Source organism: Elephas maximus, chromosome 21 (genome assembly GCF_024166365.1).
Source record: "Elephas maximus indicus isolate mEleMax1 chromosome 21, mEleMax1 primary haplotype, whole genome shotgun sequence".
Taxonomy (NCBI): Eukaryota; Metazoa; Chordata; class Mammalia; order Proboscidea; family Elephantidae; genus Elephas; species Elephas maximus.
The window spans coordinates 74,386,996-74,402,873 of record NC_064839.1 but is presented as its reverse complement, the minus strand read 5'-3'; the positions used below and the strand labels follow the sequence as shown (position 1 = coordinate 74,402,873).

Genomic DNA, 15,878 nt, shown 5'->3' with positions numbered 1-15,878 from the left:
AAAATATCTGCTGAGTGTTCTACAAGAAAAGGGTCATGTGGAAGAGCAGATTTTCCATGCTGATGATACCGACTTGTTATACAAGGAGGTTGGCAAAGGAATCTATATAATGCAAATGGCCTCCAAAGCCCCTGGCTTTCAGTCACTTCATTGCTATTGCTATTGTGTGTCAATGCCAAGAGCAACTTTAAATGCAAACCCCAATGATGTACACTTCCCAAATACCACTTAAAGGGAAAAACCTGAACTGTACGCCAGTCCATTGAAGGTGAAACAAAAAAGTGTGGATGGTGTTTGTAATATTTTGAGATCCATCCTACAACTGCTTCATCCCAGAAATTGAACACTACCTCCAGGATAAAAACCTTGCTTTCAAGGTTTTATTCATTTTAGATAATGCTGTGCAGAACTTGAAAATGCCCGGCCCAACATAGAAGTCTTTTCATTTCCCCAAACACCGTGTCTCTCATCCAACCCCTCAATCAAAAAACTATGCAAGGAAGCTTTACACCAAGACTTTTGTTGCTCCTGGCACCAACACGGAAGCCGCTTGATGGGGTAGTAGAAGTCAGTCACTATACACAATGTGATTATGTGGACACAGCCTGAACAGCATCCAGCAAAGTAACGTCACTAACCCAAAAAATGTTTGGCTGGATTGTGTGAAAAATTTCTAAGGCATTGAAGCTGTTAACAGAAAATACAAAGGATAGTGTCAAAAACAATGCATGTCACATGGCAAATAAGTGGAGAAGGCTTTGATGACGTGAAGAAGATGGGAAATTTTGGCAGAGAACACAGGAGAACCCATCAGCAAAGACCTGGAAAAGATTGTAAAACAAGGCATTGGAGTGAGTGATGCCAAGGATGGTGATAAGAGTCAGCCTGACACTGCGGAATTATCCTTCTCACACAGGCCACAATATCAGAATGGAATTTTGCCTTGGAAAATATTTCAATGACATGGGAAAGGGTGAACCTATGCTTGAATGCAGCCTCAGATGGAAGTGCCTAACCTCCACTGTGAGCACCCCTTACGCCAAGATGCTTAAAGATCTGAGGTGAAAAGCTAAGCAGATCAGGCTGACACAATTTTTCAAGCCACTTTGGAGCGGGGGTCTCCAACGCTATCAACAATTTGCAAGAGCCAAACTCTTGAGGTAGAACTGAGAGATGTCAGCCTGCCACCTTCACTGATGGCCTCCTCTTCTGCAGGATAAGTGGTGCCAACATCTCCCTTGGTTTTCATAGAGGAAGCCAGAGTCAAGAGGTTTAACCACACAACACAGTTCCCTATCACACATCCTAGTGTTCCATCAAAAATACGGTTTTCATTACTATTTGTTGGAGTGATTGGTATTTACCACCGCTGAAGGAGTACCACTGTGTGGAGGATGGCATGAGAATGCCTGTAGTCAGGAGGAACCAGTAACTACTAACAGAATGTTCGTTAGAAGTGAGGATAGTGAGACTTTGGTTCACTTACTTTGGACACATCAGGAAAGGCCAATTTCTAGAAAAGGACATCATAGTTGGCAAAGTAGAAAGTCAGCTAAAATGAGCGAAACCCTTGGTTGACCCCATAGCCATAACAATGGACTCAAATGTACCAATGGTCATGAAGATGGCACAGGACTGGGCAATGTGTGTAAAGTTGCCATGAGTAGGAGTTGATTTGATGTCAGCTGAGAACAACAGCAGTAATGGTAGCCTGAAGGCTAATAAGGAAATAATCCTATAGCACTACACTTAGAGAAGAGGAAATCTTAATTTTGAGGGTTCCAATGAGGTTTATTTACTTGAGCCTGATAGTGGCCCTTGGAAGAAGAGAGAAAGAAGCCAGATTTAAGCTTGCAGTATATTTAAAAGGAGCCCTAGTGGCACTCAGTTGCTAACCGAAAGGTCGACAGTTTGAACTCACTAGCTGCTCCACGGGAGAAAGATGTGGCAGTCTGCTTCCAAAAAACCTTGGAAACCCTATGGAGCAGTTCTACTATGAAATCATTATGAGTCAAAATTGACTTGATGGCAACGGGTTATGTTTATATTAGTATTAAACTCTATTTTGTATATTTGCTATCTGTTAATACATTAAGTAGTCATAGACTACCGTAAAGCAGAATTAAGCTGGAAATATACATGGCCCCTCACTCCCCGGCAAATTTGGTACTAATTGACAAAAACAGCCCACATATGTTTTTAAAAGACATTTCTCTTAAAGGCACATTCTTCCTGATGGAAATAACACATTTCCCTGTATATCTAAGATGGTGGTGTTTTTAGGTGCCGTTGTCCAGGCATGGACCAGTAATGTGAAATTTGTCTCCCAAAATGGAAGGTGCCAAGAGACCAAAGAAAGAGGTGGGCAACTCCAGTGCAGCATCAAAGGAGTATGTTAGGGAGACTTTTATAGGAGGTGAGTCCCGGGCAGTTGCAGGATGAGAGCAGATCTCCACACTCCACAATGGGAGGGCAGAGGTTTTATAGCAGTGGTGGACAATAGTGGCTCCATGCCAGGGGCTTACATAAGAATGCAAACTGTAGTGATCTAGCTGATCACATGGGAATGCCCATGTTCAGCCTCACAAAGCTTGTTTCCCCTTCAGCCATCCAGTCAGTTCCAACTCATAGTGACCCTTGTACAAACAGAACGAAAACACTGCCCGCGTCTGCGCCATCCTCACGATTGTTACTGTGTTTGAGCCCATTGTTGCAGCTTCTGTGTCAGTCCATCTTGTCTGTCATTTTATCATACTGTGATGGCTTGCATGTTGCTGTGACGCTGAAGCTATGCCACCAGTATTTCAGATACCAGCAGGATTACCCATGGTGGACATGTGTCATCGGAGCTTCCAGACTAGGATAGTCTAGGAAGAAGGACCTAGCAATCTACTTCTAAAAAATTTGGCCAGTGAAAACTTTATGAATTTATGTCTAAGGTAGAAAGAGATATGGGATTAGCTTTGGAAATTTTTTTTTAATTCTAGATTTAAATATAATATTGTTTAAATGCTGCAGAAGTGTTGTCCTTTCTTTTAAAAGATCAAATTATTTTGTTTCTGTTGATGTAGATGGGGAACTCACCTTGATGAAGGTGTTTTGATTTCATTGTTCATTGGAGATGTAGGGAATACATGTAGGAAACTAGTGAAATAGTATGGTTGCTAAAGGGAATTGTGGGTCAATTATAATTACACTGAACTTAGAAATATTTCCCTAAAACTTGGGAAAAGTAACTACTTAGGAAACGGACCTTAGACAATTTAATCATGATCTCTTTTCATGGCAGACCGTAGTTGGTGATTTGTTTCACATATATCCTGGTTGTATAGATTGCATGGCTGTCAGATAGCATAGGGTAAAGGTAAGAGATGGATGCAGAGATGTCTTCCTCATTTTGCCTTTTTTTTTTTTTTTATTTGACCCTATGGAAGATGTTCTACCACGTGGCTAATACTAGGCAAAATAAAATAGACCTAGCACACATATGGGTTAAGCAACTTTCTAAGTGATTCTTAGAGCCTTAATACTGTCATTTGGATCACTGTTGTTAACTTTTCTATGCTACGCACACAAACACAATACTTGCCATCTGATTCTATTCTCTCACCATTTCAGCCACGGCTTTCATCTAATGGAACACTGGCATTAACCTAGGAATTTAATGGGCTGAAGTTTCAGCGTTGTATTAGTTCTGTCAAACAACAACAGTTAGAAGAAGGAAATGATTTTGCCTATCAGCAATATCATAATGTCTTGACTACTACCCCCGAGCCTACAGATGAACTTCTTGCAACTGTTTTATATTTTTAGCACAATAGGCAAATAGGAAAACCTTAAACACAAGTATGTAGTAGTCCAGCTTCTCGGATTATATGCTGGACTGTATGAAGAAGAACAGGACATCAGGATTGGAGGAAGAGACTCATTAGCAACCTGCGACATGCCGATGACACAACCTTGCTTGCTCAAAGTAAAGAGGACTTGAAGCACTCACTGATGAAGATCAAAGACCACAGCCTACAGTGTGGCTTACACCTCAACATAAAGCAAAAATCCTCACAACTGAACCAATAAGCCACATCATAATAAATAGAGAAAAGACTGAAGTTTTAAAGGATTTCATTTTACTTGGATCCACAGTCAACACCCATGAAAGCAGCAGTCAAGAAATCAAAAGATGCATTGCATTGGGCAAATCTGCCGCAAAGGACCCTCAGTGTCGAAAAGCAAAGATGTCACCCTGAAGACTAAGGTGCGCCTGACCCAAGCCATGGCATTTTCAGTTGCATCATATGCATGTGAAAGCTGGACAATGAATAAGGAAGACCGAAGAAGAACTGACACATTGAATTGTGATATTGGTGAAGCATATTGAATATACCATGGACTGCCAAAAGAACAAACAAATATGTCTTGGAAGAAATACAATCAGAATGTTCCTTAGAAGCAAGGATGGCGAGACTGCGTCTTACATATTTTGGATATATTGTCAGGAGGGATCAGTCCCCGGAGAAGGACATTGCGCTTGGTAAAGTACAGGGTCAGGAGAAAAGAGGAAGACCCTCAACAAGGTGGAGTGACACAGTGGCTGCAATAACACAGGCTTCAAGCATAACAACAATTGAAAGGACGGCGCAGGACGGAGCAGTGTTTCGTTCTGTGGTACATAGAGTCGCTATGAGTTGGAACCAACTCAATGGCACCTAACAAGTTTGTAATGAATATTTCGGTAATTTCATGCTCTTCATTGTTTGCTTTGACTAATTCCTGAAACACATTATTTTAATTAATTATTATCTTTATTTAAATGGGGCAACAATAGCTCTAAACTTATTGTGGGTGGAGTCTCATTTTTAGTAGCCACAGTATAAAACATAAGTAGCCATGAATCCTGTTCATCAAAAAATTCCATCTCTGCTTTCTTGGCAAATGGGAGGATTGTTTTTCCTGGCCCCTTGTGATTTGGCATGGCCATGTGGCTAGTTAAGGTAATGAATTTTAAGCACAAGTGATGAGCATGAGACCCTCCCAAACTCTCTTTTTAAGCATGGAGCTGTGATGGTGGTTGCCCCATCAGCCTCTGTCCCTGAGTGACTACAGTGAGCAGCGTCCACTGACAGTATAGAATGGATATATAGTGTGAACAAGAAATAAGTCTTTGTTATTGTGACCTAGTATAACTTAGCCTGTCCTGACTGATACATAAAATATAAAGTAGTTAAAAAGTTTTGTGGGTGTTATTAAAATCATAACAAATTAAACCATTCAAAGGAATTAAAAAAGTTAGAGACAAAGATACCTAGAAAGTATTGATAGGAAATTAATAAAAAAGATAAAGATGTTACTGGGTTGAAAAGTTATTGATGACCTTAATACTTCTGTATTAAAAAAAATAAGTATATTACTTTCATAATGCAGGGGAGAAACTAAAAAAACTTACAGGTTTTGTATCTGTGTTTAGGAAAACCTGGTGGCGTAGTGATTAAGTGCTATGGCTGCTAACCAAAAGGTTGGTAGTTCAAATCCACCAGGCACTCTGGAAACTCTATGGGGTGGTTCTACTCTGTCCTATAGGGTTGCTATTGGTCAGAATCAACTCAACAGCATTAGGCTTGGTTTTTGTTTTGTTTTTATCTGTGCTTATGCTTTTTTTTTTTTAAGCTAGAATACTATATGCTAATAATCATAGCCAGTGTTGATTGAGCACTTTACAATAGTAGGTACTTTTACATGTATTATCTCGTTTAATTCTACCAAGAATCAGTGATAACGATTGTGTCAGTATTCTCAGTTTTGGTATTTTGCGTATAGTAGTTGCATTCCATATGATTATCTCTAGTATATATATATATATATATGTATAGTTACTGCAGTCCTTTCAGACTTGAGTCTCTAGTGTTTTTGTATATCTTTGTAAAGATGTCCGTGCAGCAGATAACCTTGGAAGATTGAGATAACGTCTCTCTCCTAGTCAGAGGGCAGATTTGTTTGCTGTTTGGTATAATAAGGATGATGTCTCCCTGAGGCAAAAGTTAGGCAGGTTTGCAGCTAGATGCGTGTTTGCTAACCTTGAGGCCTGAGTATCCCCCTCAGCCACCTCTCCTCCCTTCTGAGTCTTAGGAAGCAAGGGGAACTGACATGAATGAATATTATGCTGCTTACTGTGCTGTAATAAAGTCCTTTGTCTCTAACCCAGGAATCACCTGTCTTCTGCAAGCATCCATGAAACTGTGGAAAGCTAACTTGTTAGCTAGCAAATAGAGTAAAATACCTTATTCTTCAGAGTGCTTGACCCTGGCAACAGTAATTCATAACAGATTCTTGATAATAATATTCCTAATTTTGTCATTATTTGTTGTGTCTTGCATGTTCAAGATGACGCATTGTAGATCTGTAGGTCAGGTGAAGATATAAACAAACGCTGCAGTTTTAGAATTTCAAAAGCTGAAGAATAGTTTAACAAAGACCAAGAAGGACAACCCTCTGAGATTGTCTTATAAATAGTTCAGATAAATGAACCATTAATTAATAGTTATAATATTTCCAAAAGATCCCTTATCCTATCCAGGAACCTAATTTAAAATATCTGAATGTTAATATCATTCTTTTGAGTGAAGTAATCAAATAGTAATGAATATAACTCAAGTTTAAACAAGCTGTACTACTAAATACTGTATACTTAATATAATGGATACATATTTCATACAATTCTTTGTTTCTCTCCTTTGTTCAAACAATTCTTAATAGATCTTGATTTATTCTTAGAGAATACTGACCTGAAATTGTTAGAAAAATATATGTATATTGTGTATACATACACGTAAAAACATGTTTATTTCCAATATGAGCACTGACTTCAGTAATTCCTTTTGGTTTCAGAAGGTAAGAGATAATAGGTATAATGTATTTTTAATTCAGAGATATTATCCACAGAATATAATGTACTTTCAAAGCCCATATTTTTTCATTGTGAATTTCTTTCTAGAGTGTCATTACATCTGGCATTCAGTGATTGAATTGGGAGCTGAGGACATAATTGAACTCATTTAGTATCTTTAATAGTTTAATTAAATTCATTTGAATAAAAACTACTGGTGACATAAGTATATATCTGCATGTGATGCTAATTATGAAGATAAATTAAAACCCATTGAGGTCATTTTACTGGTCAATATGTTTTTAAAAGGTTCCTAGGCCTTTAGCAAAGCTTCTAGAAAAGGATGCTAAAAATTTGTGCCTTTACTTTTGAATATTTGTTACTTGGTATATTTTCCAACCCTGTCTTATGATGTGAAAAAAGATGAACTAATGAGTTCATAACAAAAAATACGAATTGTTTGTGGTTAATTTGCATCTTTTTTTGTCCACTGAGTCCAGTCTGAACTGATCGAGAAGGCCATTTTTCTATTGTGCTGTATGATAAATGTTTCCGTATACAGCTCAGGGTCAGCCACTAGAGAAGTGCTGTATTTCAGTATTTGGAAAACACATACCCCTTAGAAGGAGAAAATAATTGCCATGTTCAGTGGATATAATGGAAGTTAAAGCTACTGTGATCAACCTATTTGCTTCTGAGTTACAAGGGAAGAAATCATTGATCGTTTTCTAATGCATGGATGGTGCACTGAAGAATTATCAGTCAACGGCTTAAACTTGTGACCTTTCTAAGCTCTGTGTTAGCTTTGGTTGCTAGTTTATTTTCTTTAAAATTTGGTTCCTATAATGTGGATAGTGAGTGACGTATAATATTTGTAAGAAAATCAGATAGTAGAATGCATTTGAAAAAACAAAATCCCCCCCCCCCCCCAGTAGCTAGCAATCTATATTTCTTTCTTTCTGGCTTGTGTAGCATCCTTAAGTACCATAAATGTCAAAATACTTTCTATTCCTAAATAAAACCAATATAATTTGTCTTCCTTTCTTGTTCTGTTCGTTGTAATTAAAGCCGATTGAAAATTAAACCCAAGAAAAGTTCAGAATAAAACTCCATTTAATCCTAACGAAGCTAAAGCAGTGGTGTCCTGGAGCCAACTGTTGAATGGTTGACACCTTGTAATCAGCCGTGCTGAGAGTACTTACACTGCAAATATCAGCAAACGCTACAACGGGGGCTTACTTACCAGCACACCATTCACTAAAAGTGTTTTGAGATAATATATAATACACGTTTTATACTCACAAACACACACACTTGTGAAGATAGACAGACAGGCATAGAGGTTTCTGTACCTTGCTTGAGTTCAAACCCTGGCTCCCTTAATTACTAGCTGTGTGACCTTGAACAATTCACTCAGTTTCTTTGTGCCTCAGATTTATATTCTATAAAATGGGAATGAAGATAATAGTAGCTACATTATAGTATTGTTGTTGAATGTCTGTCTAAAGCGTTCAGAACAGTGCCTGGCACAGAGACGGTGCTTGGTAACTGTTGGCCAACATTATCATTGTTATTATCTAGACTGAAGTGAGAAAAAGCAGACTCTAAATAGTATTTCTGAGCAGTGTATCTGATAGATCATGTGCTTTTAGTAACCACTATTTGTATCATATTGAGCCCCTCTGCTTCCATTTCACAGTCCCTGGGTGGTGGAAACGGCATGCACCGGGCTGCTAACCAAAGATTGGTCATTCAACCAACCCGTGGTTTGTAAGAGGAAAAGACCTGATGAGCTACTTCCGTAAGTTCTACTCTGTAACAAGTGGGGTCATCACGACTTGGAATAGACTCAATGGCACAAGACAACAACAACAACAGCCTCCAGTTCACTGCATTATACTCAATAATGCACCTAGAAATCTATGTTCTAAAGTACAACTGCTTGTGCCAGTTCAATTCTGCTATGCTAGTAAAGACAGCGTTTATACACACCTACACACTTTCCTTCCTTTTCATCACTGTATCTCCCCTGCAAGAAAAGAAACCCAAAGCAGGGAAAATATCTTTGAAATGTATTTCCTGAGCCCATTGCTTTGTTTGAGCCCACTGCTTATGTGTGGAATTTTATTTATGGTTAATTAGTTTATTTCTTAAGCATTGTTTGTTGTCCAAAGAATGGCTTCTCGGAACCCTCTTACATTCAATAATCTTTTGGGAGCTTCTATGTCAAAATGGCAGATTAAACACGCAGGTTTATTTCCTTTCCCTCTACTGCTCTAAAAATGACTTTAAAATGAGGAAACAAAGATAAAATTAACTCATGGTGTCAAAGGAAATGAGAAGGAGCCAGTAGCAGATTTCAAAAAAAGATTTTGAGAGACAGAAGATGAGAGGTATCAAAAGAAGTAGCACGAAAGGGGTCATGTCCTGGAATTTGTGAAGAAAGACTGATCGACTCAGAAAACTCTGCAAAGTTAAGAAATGGGAAATGTCAGTGATAACACAGGAAACAGGAGAAATGAATGGGCAGTTAAAAACATGGGAATGTATATGGAATCAACAGTCAGCCTGCCCTATAGCTCTGCCCCAACACGACGCATCTTTGAATGAACTCGTGGGAAGTCGTAGGGAACCTAGTCTAAGAGTTTCTTTTCCGGAACAAAGCACTCTGCATGTGGCAATTAAGATCAACCCACTCCCCACCTATGCATAGCAGGGCAGAGAATGCCTATTGCCAACCGCTGCCCGTGTTCACGGAGCACAGAGCCAACCTTTCTGACTGTGGCCTTATTCTTAAATATTCAAAAGTAATCAAGGATCGTTAGACATTTCCACAAAGTCTACAAAATGAAGGACATTTTCATAATGCTGGAGGAAGCATGCACCCCAGCAGCAAGCAGGAAGAAATAGAAATGAGTTGGGGACAAAGATTAATATTAAAAGAAAAAAAAAGTATTCTGACATTTTCAGACTCAGAGGACAAATCCATATTTTGAATGATGGATATAAAGCCTAAGGTCATTTAATAAGGACTGGAGTCACCGTGGTTAAGGGCTCAAGTGCTAACCAAAAGGTCGGCAGTTCAAATCCACCAGCCGCTCCTTAGAAACCATATGGGGCAGTTCTACTGTGTCGCTAAGAGTCAGAATAGACTCGATGGAAACATTAAAACTGCACCCCATGTGACATCCCTTTACATTCCTTGCCTAGCCACGGGCATTTGAGCTTGTGACCCTTCTGTGGGGGAATTTTAATGGCTCTGTTTTGTTACTTATTTGTGCATCCCACTTTGAGATGTCATACTCAAGTTACAGTAGAAAAAGCATCAAATGGACATCAGAACACAAGTGTTCAGAGAGTGGAGCCTCCAGAATTTTCTATAGAAAAGAAACATCAATTGCTTAAAAAATAGATTTCAAGGCAATCTTGTAACTGAGTCTGTATGGCAAGAATGTGCATTTCCATATAGGTCAGGCTTTAGGAGGTTGATGGAGAATACCAAACCAAGACTGAACCCGTTGCCATCAAGTCGATTCCAATTCATAGTGACCCTTTAGGACAGAGCAGAACTGCCCATAGGGTTTCCATGGAGCGCTGGTGGATTCCAGCTGCCGACCATTTTTTTAGCAGCCGACCTTTTAACCCCTGCGCCACCAGCGCTCCGTAGATGAAGAATTGTTGTTGTTATTAGGTACCTTCGAGTCAGTTCTGATGCATAGCGACCCTGTATACAACAGAAGGAAACACTGCCCTGTCCGGCGCTATCATCAATCGTAGCTGTTTGACCTCATTGAGGCTTTTCCTTTTTTTCGCTGATCCTCCACTCTACCGAGCATGATGTCTTTCTCCAGATGAACTCTTGCAAGCCTTGTTTCCAAGGAGCAGTCTGGCTGTATTTCTTCCAAAACACATTTGTTTATTCTTTTGGCAGTCTACACTATATTCAATATTCTTCGCTAACACCGTAATTCAAAGGCTCAATTCTTCAGTCTTCACGTATAAGGCAATTGAAAATACCATGGCTTAGTCCTTAAAGTGACATCTTTGCTCTTTAACACTTCAAAGAGATGTTTTGCAGCAGATTTGCCCAATGCCATGCGTCTTTTGATTTCTTGACTGCTGCTTCCACAGGTGTTGATTGTGAATCCAAGTAAATTGAAATGCTTGACAACTTCAATCTTTTCGCTATCATGATGTTGCTTATTTGGTCCAGCTGTGAGGATTTTTGTTTCCTTTGTTGAGGTGTAATCTATACTGAAGGCTGTGGTCTTTGATCTTCATCAGGGTTTCAAGTCCTCTTCACTTTCAGCAGTCAAGGTTGTGTCATCTGCATAATACGGGTTGTTAAGGAGTCTTCCTCGGATCCGGATGCCTCCTTCTTCTTCATATAGTCCAGCTTCTTGGATTGTTTGCTCAGCATACAGATTGAATAAGTATGGTGAAATGATACAACCCTAATGCACACCTTTCCTGATTTTAAACCATGAAGTAGCCCATTGTTCTGTTCAAATGACTGCCTTTTTGTCTAAGTACAGGTTCCTCACAAGCACAGTTAAGTGTTCTGGCATTCGCGTTCTTTGAAATATTATTCATAATCAATTATGATCCACATAGCTGAATGCTTTTGCATAGTCAATAAAATATAAGTAAACATCTTTCTGGTATTCTCTGCTTTCAGCCATGATGGAGAATAGGCGGGGCTAACCCCAAAACCTTTTGGTGTTGACACCGGCTTAAAGCTCAGTTCTGCCACTAACTACTTATATTGTCTTAAGACCTTAACCTTTCTGAACCTTAGGTTTCCCCAACCAATCCTAAGAGTGGGCTGAAATCTTGCTCTTCAAAGTGTGGTCCATGAACCAGCAGCATCAGCACCACCTGGAAGCTTGTTGAAAACCCAGGATCTCAGGACCCACCCAGACCTACGGAGTCAGCCTCTGCATTTTCACAGGATCTCCAGCTGGTTCATATACACGTTAGAATTTGAGCGACACTGAGCTAGATAATATCGAGTTCCCTTCCTGATGAGTCAGCCTAGCAAATTAGAAAGAATATTACATTGGAACTCAATAGACCTAGACTGGAATTTTCTTTCTACTGCTACCTGATCTATATTCCATTGGACACATGACTCAATTTCTTTGAGCCTATTTTCACATTTATTAAATTGGAGATATTAATATCTGTTTTATAAACCTGTTGGGGCGATAACAAATATGAGACACCTAGCACAGTGCCTGACATACAATTGGAATTCAGTATTGTCTTAGTCATCCAGTGCTGCTATAACAGAAATACCACAAGTAGATGGTTTTAACAAAGAGAAATTTATTTCCTCACAGTAAAGTAGACTAAAAGTCCAAATTCAGGGTGTCGGCTCCAGGGGAAGGCTTTCTCTCCCCGTCGGCTCGGTGGAAGGTCCTTGTCCTCAGTCTTTCGCTGGTTGAGGAGCTTCTCAGGCACAGGGACCTCGGGTCCAAAGGACACGCTCTACTCATGCTGCTTTCTTGGTGGTCTGAGTTCCCCACTCGCTGCTAGCTTCTCTTTCCTTTTATCTCTTGAGAGATAAGAGGTGGTACAGGCCACACCCCAGGGAAACCCCCTTTATGTTGGATCAGGGATGTGACCTGGTAAGGGTGTTACAATCCCACCCTAATCCTTTTAAACATAAAATTACAATTCCACCCTAATCCTTTATAACATAAAATTACAAGCACAAAATAGAGGACAACCACACAATAGGGGGAACTATGGCCTAGCCAAATTGATACATACATTTGGGGGGCAGGACATAATTCAGTCCCCGACAAGTATAGTTCAGTTCTTTTCCCTTGCTCCCCACCCCCCCGCCCCCGCAGAACCAACAGTTGATGGCTCTAGGGCTCCCATTTCCTGCCATAGATTTCCTTTCCTAATGCCTTTGCCCTCAATTTAAGGAGAGAATAAAAACAAAGTATCAAATCTTATGAAAGTAACACCTACTCTGAAAACAGTTATCAGATGGCAGCCAACTGGAATTACTGCAGTAGCCCTAAGAAATAAGTAGAGCAACTTTCTCTACTTTTGTCAGTTCAGCTCAGAGACAATAAACATTTTTTTTTCCTTAAATTATCAAAACGCTGTTGTTGCTCAGAGGCAAGTTGTGTGTATCCCTGGAGTGTTATCTCAAAAACAGAGCAATTGCTGACCCAATTACCTATTAAATGTTATAGTTGTTCAAAGTAACACTGAAGAAACCTGTTTATTCTAAAGACTTGTTAGCGGGGAGCAATGTCTCCCAAGATATCTTTTTAAATGCTGCTGTTCCACTGTTTTTTGAGGTGATATGTTTTGTCTTTTACTGTGTTATTATTTGAAAATCGCTCACTTATCTTTACACTCTTCATTTTGAATTCAGCTACATTGTGACTTTTCTGTAAATCTTTTATAAACAAGGTCTCTGGTGGATCTTGTTTAATTGGTTAAGGATTATCGGTAGAGAACACTGTCAAAACTCTAGGCAGCATTTCTTTTAAAAAATCATGGTACAAAACTTTTCCTGGGATAAGATGTGCGGATGCAGATAAGAGCAAACCACGTTCTCATGCTCACAAATGCTATGTGAACGTGGCTTGTCAAAACAAAAACGGTTTTCAAGTGTCCTCTTGGCAGTCATATTCTCTAACAGCTTTGTTTTTTAAAACTTAATTATTTGTGTTACGATTCTGACAAAACTGGTTGAAAGAAGGAAGGGGATTGGAGATCTTTGCTAATAAAATGTTCTTGTAGCTATTTTTTCGGGATATAAACTACCAGAAGGTATCAAATGTGAAAGCCCCTGAAGGGTTTCCTTATGTCATCTTGCAAAACTAGTCCACGATTTTATTACCCACTGTGAAGGGACAAGAATAAACACACACGTATATCCGCATGTCACATGTGCATCATCTTCTCCTTTTTTTTTTTTTCTAGGTTATTGTCTAACGTTGGTGAGAATTCATGCTTGACTACGAGTCAAAACTCCCATCCCCTCCCATTCCTACTTCCAACTCGTGAGTATCTTCTCAATCTTTCCTCTATGCTCACAGTATATGCAAATATTTCTTAGGTTTGCTGTATCCATCTTTGGATAACTCCACTGGTTCACATGGGTATTACTACATTTGTAATTAAAAGGCATTTCTAAATATTGTAGTAAACCTGTAAGTCACACAACAACGTTAATATCTTTATTTTAATCTAAAATTTCTGTTATTATATGCATTAAAACAAAACAGAACTGTTGCCGTCAAGTCGATTCTGACTCATGATGACCCTATAGGACAGAGTAGAACAGCCCCATATGGTTTCCAAGACTGTAAATCTTCATGGAAGGAGGCTGCTGCACCTTTCTCCTGAGGAGCAGATGGTGGGTTCGAATCACCAACCTTTGAGTTAGCAGCTGAAAACTTAACTACTGCCTCGCCAGGGCTCCTTAGTTGTTGCTTCTTTACCTCTTAATCATTCTACTGGATATAACAGCCCTCTGCTGTTTAGGATAAATGTAACTTTCTTGCCAGCTTTCAGAAGTTGTTTTGGATCAACATAATTAATAATCAGAACTAAACTTATAATTAGATCTCTTTATCTATGACTTAATTCATCTTATTTTTAGTTTATAAAATATTCACAGACATCTTTATTTGTATCGTTCTTAGGTTTTATAAAAATAATTTTCAGTCATTTGTATATTCAGAAAATTCATTCATCCCAGCACATCTAGATTTGATTTTCCCCAAATCTGCTTTTATTGGGGCAACTTGTAGTCAACGGTTAATAGGGAGAGCTTTTTCCTACCACCTGTTTCACAGGAGAGATCAATACACCACATGGAAGGGGACCCGAGCTGTCCACTCCAAACACAGATGCCCTCCCAGGAGTTACCTCTTCCCTCTTTTGAGATTTTGTCCTGCTTTGGGAGATTGGCTCAAAGGGTCAGGGGTAGTTGAAAGAACTTGCATGGGGGAAATTTTTATATATCTTTTTCACCTGGGAGATTTCACATAAGCCTGCTCAGAACCTCTCTGCTTGGTATGCAACACAGAAATAATTGAGTATGTCTCTCACTAAATTGAATTGAACTGACCATGGGTTTGAAGTTGCTGCCTTTCCCACTGAGTTAAAACCAAATGGAGCTGCCTCCCTGGGCCAGGCTTTGATCAGTAGCGTGAAACTTTCCTCTTCCTGACTTAAATGCATCCAGTCCTAAGAACTGGCTTTATTTAATGTTCTTGTTCACTTCCCTGGAAATGCTTTAACTCTGGCTCCTGCTGGCTGTGAAAGTGATTAGGATTTCATGGGACCAGAGCGTTTCATTTCTGGTAAGCAGCACTATGGCCCATAAATTAACTCAGGATTATGCTTCAGCGTGTTCTCTGCAGGCTTGTTTTGAGCTGAAAGGAAAGGCGATTGAAGGATGAAGAAAAAAAGGAAATGATGAAATGAGAAGTGAAGAGTTGTACAAAACCCGACAGCGTGTATTAGCATAAGTGCTTCCTGAGCAGGACACTAAGAAGCTTACGCCACTGCCCCCTAGTATTCTGTCAGTGCTGACAAGCGTCATTCCTCCCACTCAAAACCTAACTCTTTGTACATGTGGATAAATGTTTTATCTTCACTTGAAATGTATATTGGTCATCTTAAGCCTCTCTGAAAGCCAGTTCAGCAATTGTGGTAACAATCCCAGCTGAGCCCAGCCTTCTAGGTCTTCACACCAAGGTGCTAGACATAGGAATACCGCTGTCTGAGGCCCTGCAGAACGGCTCCTCCAAAGCTGAGTACTACCCAGTGACCTCTGTCAACATCAAGAGGAGCAGAAGAGTCACTCACCAAAGCACTGTCTGAATTCTTAACCCAAAAAATCATTAGATATCATAAAAATATTTTTGTTTTAAGCCATGGGTTGGCAAACTACAGCTCATGGGTCAAATCCAGACCACCACCATTTTTGTATGGCCTATGCACTAAGAATTGATCTTAC

The 15,878-nt window shown here is 39.5% G+C and overlaps 1 long non-coding RNA gene across 1 annotated transcript; it reads left to right on the top strand.

Annotated features, from left to right (window-relative positions):
* The first annotated feature begins 8,407 nt into the window (after window positions 1-8,407).
* On the top strand, window positions 8,408-14,209 carry LOC126064901 (uncharacterized). Its single transcript, XR_007514674.1, has 3 exons — window positions 8,408-8,681; window positions 13,832-13,911; window positions 14,137-14,209. It is a non-coding gene; the product is annotated as an uncharacterized LOC126064901 (long non-coding RNA).
* Window positions 14,210-15,878: the final 1,669 nt, after the last annotated feature.